At 44.7% G+C, this 23,461-nt stretch overlaps 1 pseudogene; it reads right to left on the bottom strand.

Moving 5' to 3' along the window:
* Positions 1-23,461, bottom strand: part of LOC143387807 (teneurin-4-like) — a 333,926-nt pseudogene that overhangs the window by 115,649 nt on the left and 194,816 nt on the right.

Genomic DNA, 23,461 nt, shown 5'->3' with positions numbered 1-23,461 from the left:
ATATCTGTGAGCAGTGGCCTGGTGAATAGCTGTAGACACTGAAATAGCTCATTTGGGGACCAAGAGTGAGGGCTCTTGGAGTATGAGAAGAACTGCATTGGGAGGGCCCAGGAAAGGTTAAAGATCTTGAGCATGATGGGATGTGGCTTAGCCAAGATCAGAAGCCTAACTGTAAGATCAGAGATGGGTCAGGAGATCTGTGTTATGTGGTTATAGGACCAAGAGTAAAAAAGATGAGAACTTAGAAGAGTAGGTTTTGTGGTGGAGCAATGTTAGACAGCAAAACTAGGACCCAGAAGAGGAAGTGCCTTGTTCTATGCCACACAGTGACACACATGTCAGTACTTGAAAAAGAACTTGGTAGCTACCTTATAAAAACAGTCCTGTAGGGGACCAACTAGGCAATGGCTACAAGAGACACTTATGTATTTTTGGCCCCTCCTCTGTGCTTCTGCATGTGCAGTTTCCATGGTCTAGGCCCTCCTCTGCTTCATCTTCACATGTTCAAGTCTAAGTGTGCTTCCAGTTCTGGCTACAATAACACCTCCTCCCTGAAGCCTTATCTCAGCCACAAGGGGTTCACCTTCACAAAGACTTCCATGAAGATCATTCTTTCTCAGGATTATTAGTCTATCTGTGTTGCCTCCAGGATCCTGCTATCACAAATTATTCTCTGCACTCCCCAGTGAGGCTCACACATGTATCTATGTGGTCCCAAATTCCAGTGATAGGGGGCAGAGTATGCCATGTGATTACTCAATGTTCTGTGACTTTACACAGAGCAGAGGCCTTGGAGTCAGGCAAGCTGGATTCAAGAGTCTGATCTGCTACTTCTGCAACGTGAGACAAATGCTGCCCACCTTTGTGCCTCATCTATGTCATCTGTAAAATGGTGACAATAGTACCCCAGCTACTAGAATTTTAAAATTGATTTTTCAGTGTATTGAGAAACCTGGCACAGTGGTGCACACTTGTAATACCAACTCCTTGGGAGGCTGAGGCAGAATCACAAGTTTGAGACCAGCCTGGGCAACTTAGCAAGACTGTCTCAGGATAAATAAAACATGAAAAGGGCTGGGGTATAGCTGAGTGGTAGAACATTTGTCTAACATGCATGAGACCTTTGGTTCAACCCCCAGCACTATCACAGAGGTAGTCAGCAGTAGAAGTAGAGGCCCTGATGGCTGGCTGGCTCTAGTTGCTCCTCTGTGACTCTCAAGGTCACAGATAAATGCTGTGTTACTTCCAAGGTCTGAATTATTGTGTATATATCTCTATATATCTACATATCTATCGAGAGTGTGTGCACCTACTATGTGCCAGATATCCCTAGATGCAGGCTGGGAATGCAGAGATGATATGAAATTACTCCTAAGCCACAAGGAACTCAAGTCTTCCCATGCATGTAAATGAACACAAAGCTGGTCACCACACCAGTGAGCAGTAGGCTGATTATAAGTTAATTTTCTCTCCTAAAGGAGATCGTATTTTGAACAGGCCAGCATTCTCTCGAGTAAGTAGATCCTTCCTTCACTAACTTAGGCCAATAGTTTTTTAGTCCCAGTGCAGTTTTAGAAAGACAAGGAAGAAGGTGCAAAAAAGCAGCCTGAGTCTGACTTCCTTACTGTAATTAGTGTCCTCTAGACATTGAGGCCAAACCCAAGCCACTCTCTTGTGCTTTTCAACTTCCCCTCCTATCACCCGAGAGCCAGCACTGCTCCAAGTCATGGCTCTGTTCTGCAGATGGAGATGGCACAAAGCTAATGAGCCTTGGGAAGCACATGGCCTTTCACCTCATTCAAGGAGCTTAGAGAGCTTTCAAACCAGGCAGAAAAGTGAATTCCAGTGTGCTGGTGCAGAGCAGGTCTCCACACCTATTCCTCCAGGACTAGAATTTTAAGCCTTTACAAAGTACCTGTCGCAAGAAGCAGTAAACCTGTTATTCATCTTAATTGGAGGGTATCAGGCTTCCTGATTAGAGGAGTTCAAACCTATTTGGGAGGAGGCCTCCAAACAGGGTCTGACTCTGCAGGATAATAAGCCAGGAAAGGCCTGGTGAGCAAAGGAGCCAAAGAACATGACTGGGATGTGCATCCTTGGCCATAGGTGGAACCCAACTCACTAAAAGGGTCCAAATGGGTGAAATGAAGGTAGACAATGTCCTCTTCCAAAAGATCTCTGACCTGATATCCTTTGGTAAAAGGCCCATTTCTCCACCCAGCTATGAGCTCATCTATCTAACTCTTTCCTGGACACTTGCACCAGGATGTCTCCAGGCATCTGAACTGCATGCTGATATTAGAGTAAACTTTCTAAGACCAAATTGCCAAGTTGGACCTCCACTTAAAACTTCTTGGAGGTTTACAATGACAGATAAACCTAAACTCTTTTATATCATTCAGGTTCTGATACTTGTTAGCCTTCTTTACCTCTTCCCCCCTCACTACTGCCATAGATATGCTAAGATAAGCCACATTGCACTACTAAAAATTCACAGGAGATGCCCTTGATCTGTCTCAGCTCTGTACATGTTGCAAGTCTTTGCTGCAAAGTGCTTGCTTCCTCCCTCTATCTGTGCCTACTCATAGCCAACCTCCAACACCCATCTGAAGTCCCATGTCCTCCAAGAAGCCACCTGGATCACCCCAATTAAAAGTAACTAGTCTGTTTCCTGAACTCTGGGAGTACTATGAAGCACAGGGTCATGATTCCATTTGCATGATTCCTGGCAGTGTTACTATATGAAGTGGTACCCGGTACACCTGATACCTAATTCACTGCCAGGTTCAGTGTGAACCTTGGTAGCAGCCAGTGACAGAGTTGTGCAGGGAATATACTATGAACCCAGAGAAGCCTGGATTTGAACTTTTGATTCCCCAAAGTGTTTTTGGGAAAGTCACCCAAATTCTCTAGATCCTGATTTCTTGGGAACAACACTCCCTGCCATGTCAGAGGCTTATGTATTTGTTGTCTGAATAAATTCTGATGCATATATATGAAGGAGTTCTGTACAATGTAAAATTTCCTTTCAAGGAACAGTTATTTTTTAAAATTACAAGTTATCATAACAGTAGTTTGATTCAGAAGACAAGTAGAGAGAAAGAGAATATAAGTATCAGCTTGGACATCCAAACAGAGACCTGATTCTGAAGCCCAATTTCAGGAGGACTTATATTTACATACTGAAGAGCTCCAATTCTGATAGAAAATGTTCCAGGGCTGTCGGGGGAAATTCCACTAAATTAAAAAGCTGCCAACTCCTGGTTTATCAACCTTTAACTCTGGCAGTACTTAGCAGTATGCCTGTCTGGGCCAAATTTTCCAGTGTTTGATTAAATGCTAGGAACTGACCATCTCGTTGTGTCTAAACGTCTACGCTTCTTTCCAGAAAACTGGAGAGCTCTTCCTGCTTCCCTCCAGCACTCCCCTTCCCTCACTGTGGCAGCGTTAATGTCTCAGATATTTATTATTCTGAACTTTGGTTTTTAGGCTGTCACTTGCTGCTGGGAAGGGGCACAGGAAATGTCAAGTCTCACTGGATATTATTTCTCGGGTGAAATTCTAACCTTGAGATTCCTGTCCTGTACCATACCTACACAGAAATAGCCCAGCCTGATCGTTTCCTTTTGATGTTTAATTGGATGTCGGTGCTGTGCTTTCTGGGCTGAGAACGTGGTGCTTCTCAGAGATGGAACAATTCCGGCTACACAAATGAGACTTGTAACAGGGGAGAATGCTCAACGCTGAATCTAATTTTCTCTCCCATCCATGAACATAAGACAATTTCTCTGGCATTAAAGCATCTCACTCAGTCTTTCTGTCATTAATAAGAATTAAATTCTGTTCCCTCAAATTTAAATGTAATTATATTTTGCCTTGTAAATAAAATTGAATTACCATTCTCAAAAGTTAGCATTAATTCAACGGCTATGTTTAGAGCTTTAATTTTTTTTAACCCTGCTGATACTTTCAGTTTATTTATTTATTTTTTAAGCATTTGGTTCATTTTGCTGTCAATTGTGAATTAATTTAATAACACAGCTGTTCAGATCCCCATCCATCTAATCATTATTGTTATCATTTATGCTTTGAGGTTTCACTTTTCTTTTTGGTAGAGAAAGAGAATAATAGAGATGGAACTGAAAACTCAGAGGATATGAGTTTGAATTCTGGAATGTCTCCCTAAGTTAAGGTAGAGCCTACACCAGAGGTTGAGCTGAAAGAGCCAAAGAGAGAGTCCTGATGTAGAATCTGGGAGGGAAATAGTCAATGTTCACTGAAAAAGCTGTGAATTTAAGAGTTTTATTTATTAAGGCATTTGGGTGGGCTCCGTGATTTGCATTGCATATATTCTGACCTGATTTTCTACTACTGACTCAGGGCTCCTACTTTCTAGTCAGATAAGATATGTCTTTATCAACAGATGGCATGCTCACAGGGCTCTCTTGCTTCTGCACATGCTACCCCTCAGCCTGCAATGCCTTGCCCTCCTTGCCACCAACAAGCATCCCTTCAGTTCCCTTTCACAGTGTGGCTCCCATGTCTCCTTAGTGAGGACCTCCCCAGACTCCTCTCCTAGGCTCCTAATCACTACTGTATGCACACCAGGCTTCGAGCTTGGGCATTCCACTTCGTGAACAGACTGTGGGGTTCTCTGATCCTTGGTGCCTTGAACAGTGCTCAGCACCTAGAGGAGGCCAGAAAGGCTCAGTGATTGTGTGAAACAAATGTGCGTAGCTGTGGGGGTATGTGCAGGTCTGGAACTACTCCAGGTCTCTCTCTGAGGGGGCTGAACTCTGCTGGCACTGAGCTCAGGAAACTCACTGTCCTGAGAGAAGGCTGCTGCTAATACAGTGTGGCCCTTGTGCTGTGGGCCACTGACCTAGTTGTTTGGGGTAAATGTGTCAGCATATTAATGACTCTTGGTCTAGAGTCAAGGACCAGTGTTGGGGGCTGGGGGAAGGGGATGGTAGAAAGACTCAGAAGCAACAAGGACACTGAGCCTCTGAAAGAGAAAACAAATTGTTTTAACATTGACTCAGATCCAGGCCTCTGGCTCTGAACTTTCACACTGTAAACTGCCCTCAAACTCAAATTTGTTAGAATCTCACACTGTTTGGCTAATTTAGACCTAATCATGCATTCTGAAAAATATATACACTCATACTTCATTTAGTAAGTGCTTACTGAATGCCAGCCACCATGCTAAGCATTTTATGCATACATATTAAAGCTAATTTGGAAAACAGCCCTGCAAGGCAGGTATCATTAGCTATACTCCACGGATCAGCCGAGTCTTGACAATCTAGCCTGGTCCTACTCCAAATCTCATGCGATTCTTACTGAGGGCACATGCTACCTCCAAACCAATGCCACTGTATCTCTAAAACATCTCCACCTGTTATTCCATGAAGCTCAAGTGCAATGAAATGATAAGAATCATAAACCACCAGCAAGAGCATTTTACAGGCAGGCTCTCTGCCATGCGCTGCTTCTGTGCGCCAGCAACCCAAAGGAATAAAATGTAGTGAGAGGCTCCTTTCAAATAAAAGCCATTTATGGGAGACAAGACTCAGAGCAGTGGAAATTAGGAATGAATTTATGAAGCTGAGAACAGAGGCAATGGAGAGGGTGGGAATAAAGACCCCCCAAAAAATTATCCTATGGAGGAGCAAATGATAAGTTTAAGGACTGGCCTTTCAAATGGTACCCTGGAGAATGTCACAGAGCCTGCAACCTTCTTATGAAGCCATTAGGTTCTGAAGGACAGGTAGGCTTTTCCAATTCTAAGGACCATCTCAAAGAGGTTAAATTTCCTCCCTTTCTAAGGCAGCTCTGTGCCAAGGGGAAGAATGGCCAACCATAGCCCTTGGGGTAGGTGGAGCCAAAAGCTGCTGAGCTGTGCCTTGAAGCACAGGCTGATGATGCATCCAGCCCAGCAGGCTGCTCCCTGGGGTGAAGGAGGGGCAGTGGTGTGGTGCTAGTTCAGGAGGAGCTCTGGCTGGCTGGCACTGCGATTGAGACTAATAGAAGTGAGGTTTGGAAAGTGGCAGAGAAGGAGCCAGAGGATTGGTTTTCCTGAAGATTGTGTGGGGTGGCAAGGAAGGGTTCTCTGTGTGGGGGAGGAGGTCCTGAGAGAGGACGGCTGTCTGTCTAGTGGTGTGCTGAATCTTCCCAGGCAGAGTTTCAATTGCAACACCTCCCTTTTCTGTGTTCCCAGTGGGCTCTCTTTCCTCTTTTTGCCCGTTCACTGGTTAGGTCTTGGGTCATTCATGCAATAGTCACTGAGAATCTAATGCATGTTTGGCCCTGTGCTCAGGATGTGGACAGACTCTGACCTTATGGAGCTCACAGCTCAGTTCTAGAGGGACCCGACTGCTCAGATCACCGTGGTGTCAGCACTGCAGTCTGGGTCTTGAATGTCTCCCAAAGGCCATGTGTTGAAGGTTGGATCCCCAGCCCTTGGCATTACTGGGAACATCTGACCCTGTAGGAGGTGGGGCCTAGTGGAAGACAGTTAGGTCATTGGATGCATGCCCTTGAAATTGTATTGGGACCCCAGCCATTCCTCTTTTTTTCTCTTTCATTTCATGGCCACCATAAGGTGAGCAGTTTTCTCTACCATGTGCTCCCACCATGACATATTGCCATGCTACAAGGCCCAATGTGATGGGACTAACTGACCATGGACTGGAATCAATAAAACTATGAGACCAAACAAATCTTTCCTCTTTTTGATTATCTCAGGTATTTTGTCACAGTGACAGAAAGCTGATTAACACACTTAGGAAAGACCTTGGAGCCACATCTGGTTTGAATCTGGACTCTGCCACTTACTAACAAGGTGGGGTAGGTGCTGGAAAGTAACACCACTTTTGAGCTTCAAGTTTCTTCATCTAGAAAATGAGAATGCTAGTGACATTACCTTCACAGGGCTCTTAGAAACCTTAACCAGGATAATGATTGTAAAACACATAGTTCAGGGCTGGTATGTGGTGAGCACAAAGAAATAGGTGGCTCTTTAATTAGCACTCCATCCTGTGGCTTATCAGGAAGAAGAGATGATTACTGACAAGGAAGCCTCCTTGGATGGAAAGGGTTTGAGGTAAGAGCTGAGGATTGAGACAAAGGTCTGCCCTGGATTCAACTCTGCAGCTGTAAGCCAATCATTTTGGGCAAGTCATTTCCCCTCTCCAACCTTTCCTATCTACATGACAGCAGGGTCACCTTCCCTGCTGTCCTCATCATCCCAAACGATTTGGGAAGCAGATTCCCTTAGGGCCCAAAGTTAAGGACAGAGGTGCCCTGGGGCTGATGGGTGGGATACAGCATCTTCTGTGTCACAGGAATCTGTTCACAATTATCTCATGCTGCCTGTCAGGGTGGAGGACCATATTAACAGGCTGGATTTAAGGAACAGTTTCTGAGATGAGACTGGAAACCAGGCTGCCAGGAACCAGGGACCCAAGTAAACACTGTATAAAATCTGCCTTCACTGTTTCCACAAACCTCACCAAAGTGCTGAGGAACTTGTCAGCTCACATTTCATTACAGGCTGGCTGTGGAACACAGGGCATGTTGATTTAAGCTGCCTTCATTAAATCCTGTTCCTGGTGCTGAACAGCAGCAAGACACTCATCTCAGGAAAGAGACAGTCCTCCTTCCTAGTGGGTGGTGGCCAGCAGGAGTCTAGCTTTGCCAACCCACAGTGGACCCTGATGTTGGGAGGACGACTTAGTACATGTCTGCTGGTGTGCAGTGACTGATGAAAGTTCTGGGCATGCCAGACAGCACACAGAATAAATAACATGAATAGAGTTTCTGCTTGTCCAGTGTCTGAGCTGTGTGAGGTACTGGGGTAGCCATTTCACCTGTATTTTCTCTCCCAATCCCCACAACAGTTTTATAAGGTAAGTGGGAAGAAACTGAGGGTTAGAGAGGGTAAGATACCTACTGAAGATGCTCAAGGAGTGGGGAGCAAGTCTTCTGAAATGAGACCTGAGCCTGCTCCATTAGTACCTCTTTGAACATAAAGATGGTCTCTTGGCTGCCCTTGCATCCAGACAGTAAGGCAGCTCTTGCTTGGCTTCATTGCAAAGACTCACTAGTTTTAAAATACCTTCCACTTGGTGAAAGTGTTCTTGGATTGGAGGTAGAAAGAGATATAAAAGTGCATATTACATGGCAGACACTGTTCTATGTGTGTACAAAAATGATGTAATTTAACAATCACATAATTGCTGAAATGGGTGCTATTACCTCCATTTTTCAGATACGGAAACTAAAGTCAAGAGAAGTTAAGCCTGCCAATGCCACACAGAGGCAGAACTAGGGTTGGACCCAAAAGTAGGTGATGCCTAGGTGGTTGAGATAAGAGGAGAACACTTGAAATGCTCTCATTATCCTTCCAACTGGGTGACAGGAAGCAGGCTTGACTTAGAGCCCTGGACTGGGTCGGACTCCCCTTCCTCACTCACCTGCATGCCTTTGGTAAGTCATGGAGCTTCCCAGCATGGATGATACCACGCTTGCCATCCTTCCTCACATGGCCATGGTGGTGTGGTTGTGGAGTGGATTCTGTGTGTCGTAGTTTGGTGTATGCTATCAGTCACTCAACAAAACCCCAAATTTTACTACTACTGTGAAGGGGGTCAATAACTTGAAGCTGTCCTTTAAATTCCTGGCCTTGCAACAATCATGACACCATTTAGTCAGTTAAAGATTGGAGACTGAAAAATTATAATTTGCATTTCTGAAAGGCATGTCTTATCTTGTTTCATATTATCAAATGTTTCTGTTAATATCCAGTGCTTCCACTGATGGCTGTGTTAATCAAGATCATAAAAATAGATAACATTTATGGAGCCCACATCATGGGCTGAGTAGCATGCTCAACTCTCCTTTGCATGGTCTTGAATAATTGTCACAGTGACCCTGGAAGGTAGATACTATAGTTATCTCCATTTTTTAGCTTTGAGGGGTAAAGTGACTTGCCCAAAGTTACAACTATGAAGTGGTAGGGCTGGGATTTGAACCTGGGTCTGTCTGACTCAGGGCCTCTTCTCCCCACAGAGTTCTCTGCCTTCACGTGAGCTACAGCTATGGGGAAGGCAGTACTCAGGATTGAGAAACAATTCAATTCAAATAATTCAACAGTTCTACTCAGAGTCCCTCCAATGGTTCTGCCATCTCCTTTCACAGGACAAAACTAAAGAATACTTCAAAATATCACCCAAAGTTATACCTGCCTCCTCCAAAACTGTGGAATTTCATTAGGGATTAACGGTGCAAGTCACAGTTATAGACCTATCATAAATTAGCTTTGTGGCCATATAATGAACTATACAAGCCAGCGTAGTTTTAAGAGGATCATTTATTATATTGCCATAAACAGAGCTATATAAAAAGAATTATTTCTGAGACTCTGCACATCTGTGCTCACAATCATGTCTTTATGTGAGCTTTGCAAACAAGGATAAAAGTCCAATTTAGACTGTTACTGAATGTCAGTTCTCCATTCAATAGGGAAAGGCGATTCAAAGTATTCCAAAGGTGTGAACGCCAAAGGTCTCAGCCATCTTTCCTGATAACAACCAGAACTGTTAATCACAACATAATGAGCTAATTTAAGCCTCACATTGTTTTAACAGTGTGGAGTGGTGAGGAAGGTGATTTAGAGCGAAGAGCCTAGTTGGAGATGCTATCACTCTCTAGCTGAGTGTCCTGGGGCAGGATTACTTAAAAATTCTCTGAGCCTGAGCTTCTTTATCACTTTATTTTTCTTTCTTTGTTTGTTTGTGGTCTCCCCTCTACTCTTCCCAGAATACAAGCTCTGAGAAGGTAGGGATGTCCTAGGATCTTTATCCTCTCTGATTAGAAAAGTACCTGGGGCACAAATAGGTGCTCAATAAGTATTCACTGGTTAAAGTGTCTTGTAAATTGGTTAAATAGGGATGAGGATTCCTTTCTCACAGGGATTTTATGTGGGTTAAGTGTGATATTGGATGTGGACTCAACTTATTATGTACCAATACTATGGTAAGTGAATCATGTATGTTCTTACTTAATCCTCTTTGGAAGAGTCTATAAATCACAGCACTTATAACAGAAGGATGCCAACAACATTACCCTTTGAACTTGACATGTATAAATTCTGTGGGGAGCCAGAAACTGCAATCAAGAGTACATTTAATCCTGGCTTAAATCATTCATTCATTCATCAGTATTTCTGATGAATGGGTCAGGCCCGTGCTGAGTCCCAGGGCTTAGTCATGAACAGGTATGTTCATGCTGCACGCATGGAACTTACCATCTAGTTGAGCATCTGACCAAAGGCAGGTGGGGGCCAGATCACAGAGAACCCTAAAACCCACCATGAGCTTAGACTTTACTCTGGGAAATGGGTGAAACCAAAGTGTGTGCAGCTGGGGCAGGGGCCACTCTTACCCCTTTCCCCATGGCTCTTGTCTAGGAACTTTCCTACAGCCTTGCCCAAGGAAAATAGTCCTATGTGAGAGAAGGATCTCTAAGAAACATATCTAGAATTACAGGTACTATTGCTAATATTGATAAAGAATACTGTTTTGAATCTCAAATTCACCTCTGTGGAAGAAACAATTGTGATTTTTGAAACTTCTGCCCATCTAAGAGAAGAGGTTAACCACTGATCAGAACTGAATGGGTAACATAACATAGTGGGAAGCCCCTCCCTCCACCCACACCCTGTGCCCCTTCTTCCCACATTTACCAATAGAACAGTCATGTCCAGTCCAGCTTGGGTCACAACTGCAAAGCCCGGTGTCTGGGAGGAAGGTCCCATGGCCTGAGCACTGGTCCAAGCAGGTGGCCCTGGGTGTCTCGCAGTTGGTGCCTCCCCATCCCACAGAGCAGTGGCACTCGCCTCTCACGCAGACACCGCGGCCTGAACACGTGGGGTCCATGCAGTCCACTGTGATGAGGAGGAGAGGGGACACAAATAAGCATCTTGCAGCAAGGTTGAGGGTTCTGTCAGCAAATGTGCAGCTAGAAGGACACCATGTCCCATGGAGATGCCTCTTGTGGTAAAGAGCAGTACTTTAGCAAAGCTGAGTCTCCAACTCTCAGTGACGGACCATTTACCTCTTCGAGGCTGTTTCCTCAACTGTGAAGTTTGGACACAAATTCTACTTTTTGGTTTAGGAGATGGACCAAGTATAACCTCATATCAAGCATCAATATAGCACCCAGTGACACCCCCTCCCCCACATTGTCCATAATAATCGCAAGGATAGAGGACAAGATTTTGCTTTGTTCATTTCTGATTCTCACCTCCTAGAATAGTGCTCAGCACCTATGAGGTTCTCAACAACTCTATACAACAAACTTTTGCTATTTACTACTTTATAATGCAATTTTATTTATGTGAGCATGAAATTAAAATAAATTCCTTAATTTAAACAAGAATTATTTTTGCAACCAAATCCTATTTGATTTCATAATCTCCCCCAAATTCTTGGGGCTTGCCTGAAGGTGACATTTGATCGAGTTTTTAAGATTACAAATGCTGACTTTGCGCAGCTTCTCCTCTGTGGTGGGTGAGCTAGAAAGCTACAGCTCCCAGCCAGCAGCCCCTACAAGGCAGGGGCCCCAAGGCAAGGGGTTTCAAGAGGCAGATGCAGAAAAGGGGAAAGGGGAAAGGGAAGGAAGACTAGTATTGTGGGTCACCTGCTTTGTGTCTGCACTATATTAAGTACTTTATCTACACTATCAGATTCAGTTCTCTCAATAACCCAATAAGGAACACATGAGGAAAACAGGCTTGGAGGGGTAACTAATTTATGTTAGGTCACATAGCTAAATCCTGCCAAAGATAAATTTTTTCCCCATTTTTTAAAATTGTGGCAAAATATAAGACTAGACTTACCACTTTAATCATTGTTAAACGTGCAGTTCAGTGGAATTAAGGACATTCACGTTGTTCTGCAACTACTAACCACCAGCCATCTCCAGAACATTTTTTATCTCATAAAAAAGAAGCTCTGTACTCATTAAACAAATCCATATTTCTCTTTTCCCTCAGCCCCTGGCAACCACCATGCTACTTTCTGTCTCTGAATTTGGCTACGCCAGGTATCTCACGCAAGTGATATCATATGGTATTTATCGTTTATTGATTTATTTCACTTGATATGTTGTTGAGGTTCACCACTGTTGCGGTGTGTGTCTGAATTTCTTTGCTTTTTAAGGCTTAATAATATTCCATCGCCCTATATGTGCTACATTTGGTTTATCAATTCATCCATGTGGGTTGCTTCCACCTTTTAGCCACTGTGAATAATAGGCTATGAACACTATCTCTTTGAGTTCCTGCTTTCATTTTGTTTGAGCATATCCCCAGAAGAGAAATTTCTGGATGATATGGTAGTTAGATTTTTAATTTTTTGAGGAACCAACACACTGTTTTCTACAGTAATTCTAATATTTTAGATTTCTCCCAATAATGTTCAAGGATTCCAATTTCTCCACATTCAGAAAAGAATTTGAAGGTATGTCTTTCTGTTTCTGAAACCAATGATATGTCTATTAAGGGCTCTACCAAAATCAAAAGAGACCTTGATCTTCCACAAATCACTGCATAGGGAAAGCAGAAGGGTTAGAGAATCGACCTCTGTGGTTCCAGTTCAGGAGGAGAGTACAAAAGGTAGCAGAGTGAAGACAGAATTGATAAAGGACGTTGGCCCATAAAAAGTTGTTAGGTCTGCCTTTTGCTCTAGGGAGGAAGGGGATTCTATTCATTTTGTGACAGAGAGGACATGTGTCCTGGTAGGGACCCAACACAGAGCTGCTGGGGATTAGAGGGTTTCCAGTACTCACTTCCTCCTTCCAGGAGCTCCTGAGGAAGTCCTACACTGCAACGGAAAGAATCTAGCATCTGGCCTCTGAGGACTAAGAGTCAAGGATTAGGGGAAAAATGAACTGGTTCTATGTCCATCATCAAGGGACATACCTGCTCTGATCTTCCCAACTAAAAGCAGGCATGGTAAAAATACACACCTCTCAGGTTGCTGTAAGGTCCAAATGACACTGAGGACTTGAAAGAACTTGTATAAACTAAGTAGCTTTAAACTACTGAAGCATAGAGAAGCTAAATAGCTTGCCCAAGATCACACTGTAGTACACAGGAAGTTCCACTGGAATCATTCTTTCAAGGTCTAGGCCTCTTGCTATTTTCTGTTACAATCTTACTCATTTCAAAACTGCATACTGCATATATACTTACATAAATGCAGGAAGTGGTTTAAAAATAGAATTCAAAACAAAACTCAAAAGAAATAGGCAATGTGGAGAATTAATAAAGCTAAATGAAGGCAAAGACCCTCTTCCCTTGCAGTCTCTGGACACCACTTAGTAATGGCTAAAACATGACCTGTTGGAGTTCCTAGTAATTACAAATAATGAAATAATGACAGTGATAAATTCTCATGACCTGCCTCAGATCTCAGAACCTCAGAAGGATTATTCTGGCCCATTAGGTTACTCTGATAATTCCCTAGATCCAGAGAGTTTTCCAATTTGACAGGAAACTACTCAGCAATTCCTACCCTGAGGCCTATACAGGTATTTCCCATTCTGTGAGGGCTGGACCTCAGCTTCAGGTTCATGTGGCCTCTGAGAATCCCAGGGCACCCTCCAGGTGGAACCTGTAAATCTACACTGTTAGAAAGCAGGCCAAGAGGGTGTCCAGTGTAGCAGGAGGCTCTTGGCATCACAGTCCTGTTCTTGCCCTGTTGCAATGAGTCTGAAGGGACCCAGGAACCAGCAAAGTGAATCCCACGCTCCCAGCAGAGAACAAAGACCAGGAGGAACTGAGGAGAGGCCTTCATCTCTGCAGGTCAACTGGGTAAAGCGAGTATAGGGCAAGAGGGGGGTTAGAAAGAGGCTTGCAAGGCCGGAAGGGAGCAGCTCCAGGGATCCTTGATGGACTGGCAGTGGTCCAGCAGGATGGATGCTGTCCCTGTGCTCTGTTGATCCTAAACTGAGGGCCATTATCTATGCCACAATGATGCTCTGCCACAGAGGTCATGGGAAGACTAGATCTGCCCCTTTCTGGGCCTTTGGGGTGGTAGCAACCCCAGGATGGAGCCAAAGCTGCCTTCCTCCCATCGTGCTAGGACAACATCTGAGCATTAGTTACTTCACAGGGAGCTGTGCATGACCTGGGAAGAACCAGCAGACCAGGGGTGGGAGCACAGGATGGAGGAGAGGGTAACACTCATAGGGAGGTGGGCTGACTTGGTTTAGAAGAGGGTCTGACTTAGTTTCTTCTTAGAAGGCATATTCACAGTTACATTTTTTCCCCTTCCCACTGCAGAGCTTGCCATTTGAGCCAGGATTCCTAGCAGAAGCTTAGCCCATTAATGAAATGATGAGGCCTGCATGACTAGGCTGCAGACACAACCCATTCCCAGAAATGTTCCACGCTCCAGTGACCACACAAGCAATTAGACACCTTCAGGACCAAGAACTCAGCAGTCTCACTTTTCACTGCAAAAGATCTAAGTTTGTTCTCTTCTGCCCCTCCCCCACCCCTTCCAAGCGTCCTGCTGGCTCAGTTCAAGCTTTAAAAAATACGGGGCAATAAACTTCAGAAGAAGGAAGAGAGAGGAAAAAAAGTAAGCTTGTTAACTGATGTTTTATAAACACAGTTAGCACAGAGCTGGGGGAGGGGGGAGGAGGAGGAGGAAGGCCCAAGAAAACCCTATTATAAACACAGGACTATGTAATGACGCCTAGCCAGAGAAAGAAATAATAAAGGGAATCAGTCCCAGATGGGCCTCTTCAGAAGAGAAAGCAGGAGTAAAAGCATTTCTTTTCAAATAGATAACGTAAATCAAAGTTCTGAACAACATTTTTCTCATTGTAAATAACCCTGCGGCTCTGAGGCACCATCTAGTTCAGCTTTTCTGGGGATAGGCACATTCCCCTCCTGAGCTCACATTATGCAGATGGGGATAGGGGTGGGACAACCCACCATTTCCTGTTCCTTCTCAGGGTGTCCACCTCAACTGTCCAAAAGGAAAGGGAGAGCAGAGGAAGGTCCCTAATTCTCGGGCTAAGAAAGCCAGCTTCCTTTGTTCTAGGGGCTGGTGCCTCCTCCCAAACAGCTCCAGTCACCCCCACTGATGGATGCCCAGCCCTTCTTGGGGAAGTGGGGGTGCGTGAAGCCTGTCTCAATCCCTTCCTGTACCCTATCTTTGGAAAATGGCCTGTTAGTACTCTCTTTCTTTTAAGAGAAAATAATGCCCTATGAGGAGCTTCTCTGTCAAATACCAAATGGGTTTAGAAGGCCAGCTCTCCTTGGAGTCTCTGGCATGGGCAGTGGAAGGGGCCAGGGTGCTACATGGTGGTGAACAGGTGATAACCACAGTGCACAGCATCATTCATTAACTGCAAATGGCAATGTCCCTCTATCTCAAAAGACTTTGGGTGAAATGAATGGGTAAAACAGGAACTGCGCTTCATTTGTCCCCAGAATAATCCTAACAATAAAAAGCCACATTTATGGAGCATTTACTATGTGAGCTAAGTGGTTTTTATGGGTCATTTAATTCGATCTTCACAATGGCCCTCTGAGGAAGGCATTCCCATTTTGTAGATGAAGAAACAGAGGCAAGCGAGTACAGAACCAGACTCAAACATATATGTGATTTCAGAATATGCAGTCATAAAAGCTCCTCCATGTTGCTTGTAAGTGAGAGTCCTCCTATTGTCTGGAAATCCAAAGGAGAAGACCTGGGCTGAATCCATTGGTCAGATTTTGATCATGGGAAGGTCACTGCCCCTTCCCAGGTCTCAGTTTCTTCATTTATAAAACAAAAATATTCATCTGGCTCACTCAGTTAGCTTTTTCCAGAAAAAATCTAAATGTCATTGTTAAATCCATCTTTGATTTACTTAGCCACACAATTGCTTTATGAAGGAGAAAGGCATGCTCATGAGCACCAACGAGTCATATGTGAACACATGCGTGCACATAGTAACACACACATACAGGAGTATGATAAAGGCAGACAGAGTTTGAAGTCTGTGGTAGAAATTGACTTGAGAAATGGAGACAGGAAAGAGCAGATGAGCTTAGAGGGGAGTGGAAAGAACTTGGGCTGTGGAGCCAGAATGACTGGGCCAAACCCAGTTCTGCCACTGAACAGTCGAGCAAACTCCTAACTGGGTTTGACATTAGGTATTATTAGGAGGTTTCTAGCACAGATCCTTGATATGATAAATGGGCAGTAAGTGACAGCCCTCCTCCCCTTTGTGGACCATTATGGATGCTGGTGGACTTCTAGCATCAAGGGCAGAGGTCACAGGGAGGTTGGGAGGCTTCCTCTATTTCAGAGGACAGACCTACAGCTGCCACTGGTATGTCCTACCTTCCTCGCAGCTCTCGCCCTTGTAACCAGGGTTGCAGAAGCAGGTACCCATGATGCAGGTGCCGTGGTTGCTGCAGGCCACGTCGATACACTGGTTGGTGGGCACATCGCACTCAGCACCCTTCCAGCCGCTATGGCACAGGCACCTGCCCTTCATGTACTGGCCATTTCCACTACAGAGCACGGGGCAGGAGGCTGGGGAGACAGTGCCAGAAGCTGGCATGAGTCATCTTTCAACATTCCCAACTTTGCCACACATCTGATAGGCAGACATGTGCCCGTCACATTTCTTTTGCTCTATTTTTCTCCAGGTTAAACACATCTGGAATTATAGGTGAAAGCAAGAGTTGCAGGGCCCCCAGTGCTGCTGCCCACTGAATGAGGCTTTCTCCACCCCTTTCCTATAGCTGGTATGGTCGGGGGGCTGCTGGGAAGCTCAGACAGTAAGCTGCAGTCTGCTTCTTGTTCTCCCTGGAAAAGGCAGTGGCTGGGCCCCTTGCTAGCCTGAATCTCTCCTCCGATGCTCTCCTTCCAATAGCACTTCATTTTCCCTTCCCCACACCTCATCTGCAGCACCACTTACTGCTGTCTTTAACCCAGCAAACCCCTGCTTCCCTTGTCTTTTAGGCCTCCACTCCAGTCCCATACACCACTGCCCCCTTGAGAGAAGAGCTGGGCCCAACTTGGCTCTTTAAAGTATTATCTTTCCATTCTGCCTCTTAACGTAAAGGGTTTTGTGATCATCTCTACAAAGGACACTATATAAAAATAAATTATATTGCATTGTGCTATAAGTACTTGCCAGTCTTACCAAGATACAGTAAGGCTGTTTTATACATGACTCTTAACTTTAAGTGCATATGGGATGAGACAGTAATTCTTGTTAGGAGGAATGACTCATCTCTCTCTGTATTACCTTCCCCTGGCCCCACCTGACTCCTTTCCCTTTTAAAGCACTCAGCAGGTAATGACTGTGCTTCCTGGGGCTGCCAGCTCTGCCGCCTCAAATGGAGTCTATTTCACATAAGCTAAAATAAGCAGAACCCTCAAAGTGACATCGTGGCATAGTATTTGCCAAGCCATGTTCCCTGAGCCTGGGAAACCATCTCTGCTTTCCACTCATAAACAACTCCAATCAGCCTCAGAACTTGGGTCCAATGCTGCCTTGTCTGGAAACCCCTCCTGAGCTGATCCTTCTCCCTTCTAAGCAGAGACAGTGCGCTTTAACCTTGCTGTCATGTTTTACTTATTATGGTGCTGCTTTGCCGTTGTCCATTTGCTTGTCTAACTCCCAGGACAGACTGGGAGCTCCCAGGGCTGGGCCTTGTTTCATGTTGTAAACACAGTGATCAGCAAAGGACCAAATCCCAAATGGGTGTGAAGCCAATGGCTGCTGTATGAGTGAAGTGGTGGAAAAACAGCAGAGGAGGCCGTTTCAGCTTCCCAAGGGGAGAACCAAATCCTCAGGACTACAGGCCTCCTTTGGCATTTTCCCTGTTCATTCTTCCAGGACAGAAATGAAGACCAAAAGCACAAGCTTTTAAAACTCTCTCAGTAGTGGTGTTCGTCAGCACCACATGTGCTTAAATATCAGGCAACAGCAGGGCCGTGTGGAGAGGAGAAGCTTGGCCTCCCAGGTCCTTCCCTGGTGGTCTCAACTAAGATTCTCCCTGCACTGTCAGAAGGTCTGAATGGAGCCGCTTCCCAGGCTCCCCATCCACAGGCCTGAGAGAAATCACACTCGTGTGAAGAGAAACTTCAAAGATGCTTGGGAAGAGCTGATCACTCCTCTAAAGGGGAAATGAGCTATGTAAAAGAACCCCCACTGCTACTCTGCCTGCTCCAATAAGGGACACTAAATTCACTGTGGCTGCCCCTCCCTTCCTGACCACTCTCGTAGCCCACAGTGGATAACAATGGTGGACAGGATTCCATTGAAGGGCTTCTGAAGAATGACCCTAGGAGCCTTCTTGGGCACACCGTGGGGTGTCCTGGAGTTCTGCAGTTTGTCTGAGAAGTGGAACCTGAGCTTCCCAAAGGGTCTTGGGAGCAGAAACCAAGAGCCCCACCACAGTGCTCACCTCTGCCACAGTCGGGGCCTAGAAACCCCAGGAAGCAGTGGCAGGTCCCCGAGATGCAGTCACCATTGCCATAGCAGTTGCTGGGGCAGTTGTCCACTGATTCTGGAGGGAGAAAAGAGGAGGTAAGTTGAAAACAGATAAGAGCCCAGAAGCATGCCTCAGGTCACCCAAGACCCGTGTACTTGAGCAATTTGTGTCCAGTCACGGGAAGGAACCAGTGGAGTTAAAATTATGCTCTTTTTACACTTATTGAGGTACACCTCAATTCACATTGTGTTCTGAAAAATGTCTTCCCGAACCAAGTTTTTATGAATCAACTTTGACTCAACAAATGCATTAGAAGGTCTTTAAAAGCCATTGTTAGAAAACAGTTTAGCCTGTGAGCGGCGGTCAGTTTTGGAGTGGGGTTCCTGGGTGAGTATACTTTTCAGTGTTTTACATTATTCCCATGGTAGGCTGATATTCCACTCGTTTTTTTTTTTCCATAAAGCTGCTGGGAATTTGCAAATCTCTTTTTCTTCCTGTGATTTTCCATCTATCCACCCAGATCCCCACCACCCATCACTGTGGCCTTTCAGCTCTCCTCTTGCTCCTTACCCTGCTTTATTCCCCTGGCAACCTGAGGGATCTCCCTGAGATAAACCTAATCCTGCTACTCTCCTGCTTAAAACCCTTCAAAGGCCCCCCACTGGGCCAGATGAAAAAATTTGAGCTTTTTCAAAAGGCACATACATTTCCCCCCCTATTCTCTTTTGTGTCCCCAGAACCTATCATGCCTACCTTTTGCAGGAATGTTACTTTCCCTAACTCTTCCTAATATCTTTGGCATGTACCTCTATGTGATATGTGAAGGAAACACAGAATTAATCACAGAAAGATTTTAATCAAAAATTAGGCAATGTTCTGTAGCTCTAGTTAGTAAACCTATTATTGAGAATCTGCTTATTTGTAACAGCTCATTTCTCAATGAGCTGGATGCAGAACAAAGCAAAGAAGCAACTGTCTACAGAACGCCTTCTTTGTGCCACATATTTATACAAATCTGTCTCATTGCACCAAGCCTGACAAGTCCCTATGTATTGTTATTCATATCCTACTTGAAAAATTTAAAAAAAAAGGCAGCTGAGAGAGATGAAGTGACCTGCTGACAGCCATAGATGCTGTCACGGAGGCAGGATTTGAAATCAGGCTCCTGGACTCCAAGCCTGGTCTCCTTCCCTGATACAAGGCCATCTGGGCCATGTGGGAACTTATTGCACATCAGACACCAGGGGTATGTACAGAGCAGGCACGTGGGACAATGAAGCTGGTCCTGAAGGCAGCGAGGGAACCTCTAGAAGTGTAGAGGATTCTAGGACTATCAGAGCTGGAAAGATTCCAAGAGACTATCCACTCCAGTGCTTTTATTTAACAGAGAAAGAAACTGAGACCTGGTGGAAGGACAGTGACTTCCCCGAGGTCACTGAGTGATTCAGGAGAGTGGAATTTGAAAGCAGAGGAAAAGGTTGGTCAGGCAGATGGAGCTAAGGATTCAAACTGCTGTCTCTGGTCACAATGATCAGCCACGATGCCAAGACTGAGGCCTTTGTTCAAGGAGATGTTGGTGCATCTGACACAAGTCTTGCCTGTAAGAAATGTGCAGCCTAACTAAACAGCCTGGGTAGTGGCATGGGGCGAGGAAAAGCTCCACCCAGAGGTAAGGAAACCTCCTATAGGGTCCGTACTTCTAGGGCCATGCTCTGTGACCTAAATCGGCTTCCTTCCACTCTCTGGGCCTCAGCTTTCTCATCTGTAAGATGAAGGTGATGGCAGAGATCATTTCTGTTCTAAAATTCCAAGAGTCCATCATTAATTAAGAGATGACTGTGGAGAAGGGGCATCAAGATTTTAAATGGGGCAGCGCATTAAGGGCAGGACAGTGGCAGCTGGAACGGGGGCAAAATCAGCCGCATTCAGCCTCCAAATCAGCTAGAAGGATGGGCTTGAAGGATGGCATGGTGATGGATAGGTGGCAGAGGGGGCATTTACAGCACTGTCGCACTTTTAAGAAAGGCCTTTCCCCAAGATCTTCCAGGAGCAATTTGGAAAAGATTTCAAAAGTTCAGAAAAATAGTCCAAATGTGTGGTTCCTTTTGTGAGTGGGAAATTTCATTCAATGGAGTGAACAAGAACATGAGATCAAACCCAATTGTGGCCTAATTTCAGGGCAAGTGGTCTGGGTTCTGCCAGTGTGAGGCTTACAGGTAGGGCCCTGTGCCTATCTGCTCTCCACCAGTTTTGCCTGGAAGAGTCCATGTCCCTGGATGTTTAAATTGGTAGTGGCTTCTTGTTTTTACAAAACCATTCAGAAGTTTCATTTTGAATAGTGTGTTTTGTTTTCATTTTTTCCCATAGTACTGGGATTGAACGCAGGGAGACTTTCCCATTGAGCTACATCTCCAGCCCTTTTTAGTTTTAATTTTGAGGCAGGGTCTCATTAAGTTGCTTAGATCCTTGCTAAGTTGCTGAGACTGGCCTGCTTGAATGTCCTTTTTGAAAATAAGAATGTTAGCTGGGCGCAGTGGTACATGTCTATGATCCCAGTGACTCAGGAGGCTGAGGCAAGAGAATTGCAAGTTCAAGGCCAGCCTCAGCAGGTTAGCAAGAACCTAAGCAACTTAGTGAGACCTTGTCTCAAAAAAAAAAAATGATGATGAAATGTTACTCAGTGTGGTTAAGCACTCCTGGATTCAATAGTAGGTACAAAAAAAAAAAAAAAAAAAAAAAAAAAAAAAAAAAAAACCAAAGTTGAGTCTGGGGCTACATCACTGGATCTTTCTTGACCAAGATCTTTCTTGATCTTTCATTTCACTTGCTCCTCCCACACATCTCTGATTGGCAACCTCTATTCCTTTTGTCAAATCCAATTCAAATGCCATCTCCTTTGAAAGGTCTTCCTGGCAGCTTAAACAAGCTGAGCTATACACAGAACTCTTTTTCTCACCCCTATTAAGTACCATATAGTTGACTTGTTGGCTGAACTGCTTGAGGATAGAAACAGGGCTTATTCATTTATGTGTTTACCCTGGTATACAAAAGGTTCTGAGTAAATGTTTATTGCTATCGCTGAAAGAATTCAACTAGATGCTCTTCCAGATCCCTCCCAGATCCAAAATTGTATGGTTAGGTCCTTCTCACACCCAAAGTTATAAAATATGTCTCTTAATAAGATCACTTTAGTTACCAGTTACATTTTTAACATGATCAACTGCAGATCAAAGCCTCAGAGTGAAAAAGTGAGGAAATACATTTTCTGAGACTAAGCATAGTGCTGGCTGCTGCATGTGACAGAATGGATACCTGCATGCTACCAAACTCCCCCTGAGCTGTTGGTATCAGAAAAAGCAGAAGTTTAAGACATAAAAGGTGTGAAATAATTTTCAGATGGCAAAAAGAAATGGAAGGGAGAGAATTTGGGGAATATTTTCTTTTAATGACATGTTTATGTATATAGTTTTTCTTCTGTTTGGAGGGATTTCAGCAACTTGAGATCCATTGGGATCCCACACATAATGAGTCTCCACTGACCCGATATCTCTATGCTAAACTCTAAGGCAGAAGTGACACTCCAAGTGGCTTGGGAAAAGTGTGAATTTTACTAGATAAATACGTTGCATGTTCCCAATTAGTGTGTGGGAGTTTCTACCCCCTGTGCTCACACTCACACAGCAGATGCTTTCAATTAGTGGAAGGTGTACCTTTAGATATGCTTGGCTCTGATTAAAAATTCAGTTGCCTACGAGTAACTGATTTTCATAGTTGGGTGTGCGCTATGTTGGAAAATGGGGACCATTTTCTTTTCCAGCTTTTGTTTTTCTATCATAGCAGTGGGCCTGTGTAGGAAATTTCATTTTGAAAAATGTGTTTTTCCTTCCATCAGTTTTGGGATGCAGAGTTTAATGTATCCTTAGTGTACTCTCTGGACACGTGTTGAGCTGGTGAGTTCTATGGAGGTGGAACCCAGTGTTGCTGGAAATACAAAGGGCATGTTCAGAAGGAAGAAGGACAATGACGCTCCTTCACGGAGGAGAAACGGAGTCAGGAAACCACACAGGCCTTGGGGAACCACTAGAGTGCCCATTTTGTCTGTTCACCACACTTGATCAGAAATGAATCATTAGCTTGGCTCTGAGAGGGTGAAAGGTGATCAGAGCCGATACTCATGTCCTCTGGAATCTAGGATCAATGCCTGCGAAATCAGGCTGCATTTGTTGTCTTTGGCTTTTCTCTTCTGAAATGCAACATAGGTAAACCCCCTGGAGGAGGAAAACTGCCTTGTGGTACTGCACAGAGGTAGTAATATTGGGTGAGGAGAGGTGGCCTTCTTCTCAATCAGCTTGCATACCATGGACACACCTCCACCTGCCTCTTGTCTGGTTTGAGCAGCAAAAAACTATGGTCATGGGAGCTTGGTGTTGGACCTCAGCACCAGAGCCAGCGGCAATCAGCTGCGTGAGTGAGGGCAAGTTCCCCTCACCAGCCTCAGGCCTTCCTTCCTGACTTCTCGACACCTCCTGTATGTCTTATTCCCTCGTGATGTGTTCAAGCTAATGGAAGCCTGTGTTTACTACCTACAATTCCTTCCTCTGTTTCTGTTGTCTTTCTTTCAATGGTGAGAATGGATGTTAGAAACTCTTTGGGAGCCTTTGGTTGAAGAACCAAGGCCCACCTATTGCCCAACAGTCGTCCACTTACTAAAGCCTCCTTCTGGCTGCTCTGCAGGGGGATGGAGGTTAATGCTACAAATGAGATGGAACTTGAACTCCCCGACAGCCAACTGGGTGCCTGAATATTCCCACCTTGACTTCAGCTAGTGAACCTTAAACTTTAGGTTACATCTATTACACCCCCTCTGTTCCTAATATACAAGGACTTGGTTTATTATTAGCAACCAAAAGGAAAGATGGACACAAACTAGGTATCAGAGCTAGG

Source organism: Callospermophilus lateralis, unplaced genomic scaffold (assembly GCF_048772815.1).
Source record: "Callospermophilus lateralis isolate mCalLat2 unplaced genomic scaffold, mCalLat2.hap1 Scaffold_314, whole genome shotgun sequence".
Taxonomy (NCBI): Eukaryota; Metazoa; Chordata; class Mammalia; order Rodentia; family Sciuridae; genus Callospermophilus; species Callospermophilus lateralis.
The sequence above is the reverse complement of the archived record's forward strand: the minus strand, read 5'-3'. Positions and strand labels throughout refer to the sequence as shown.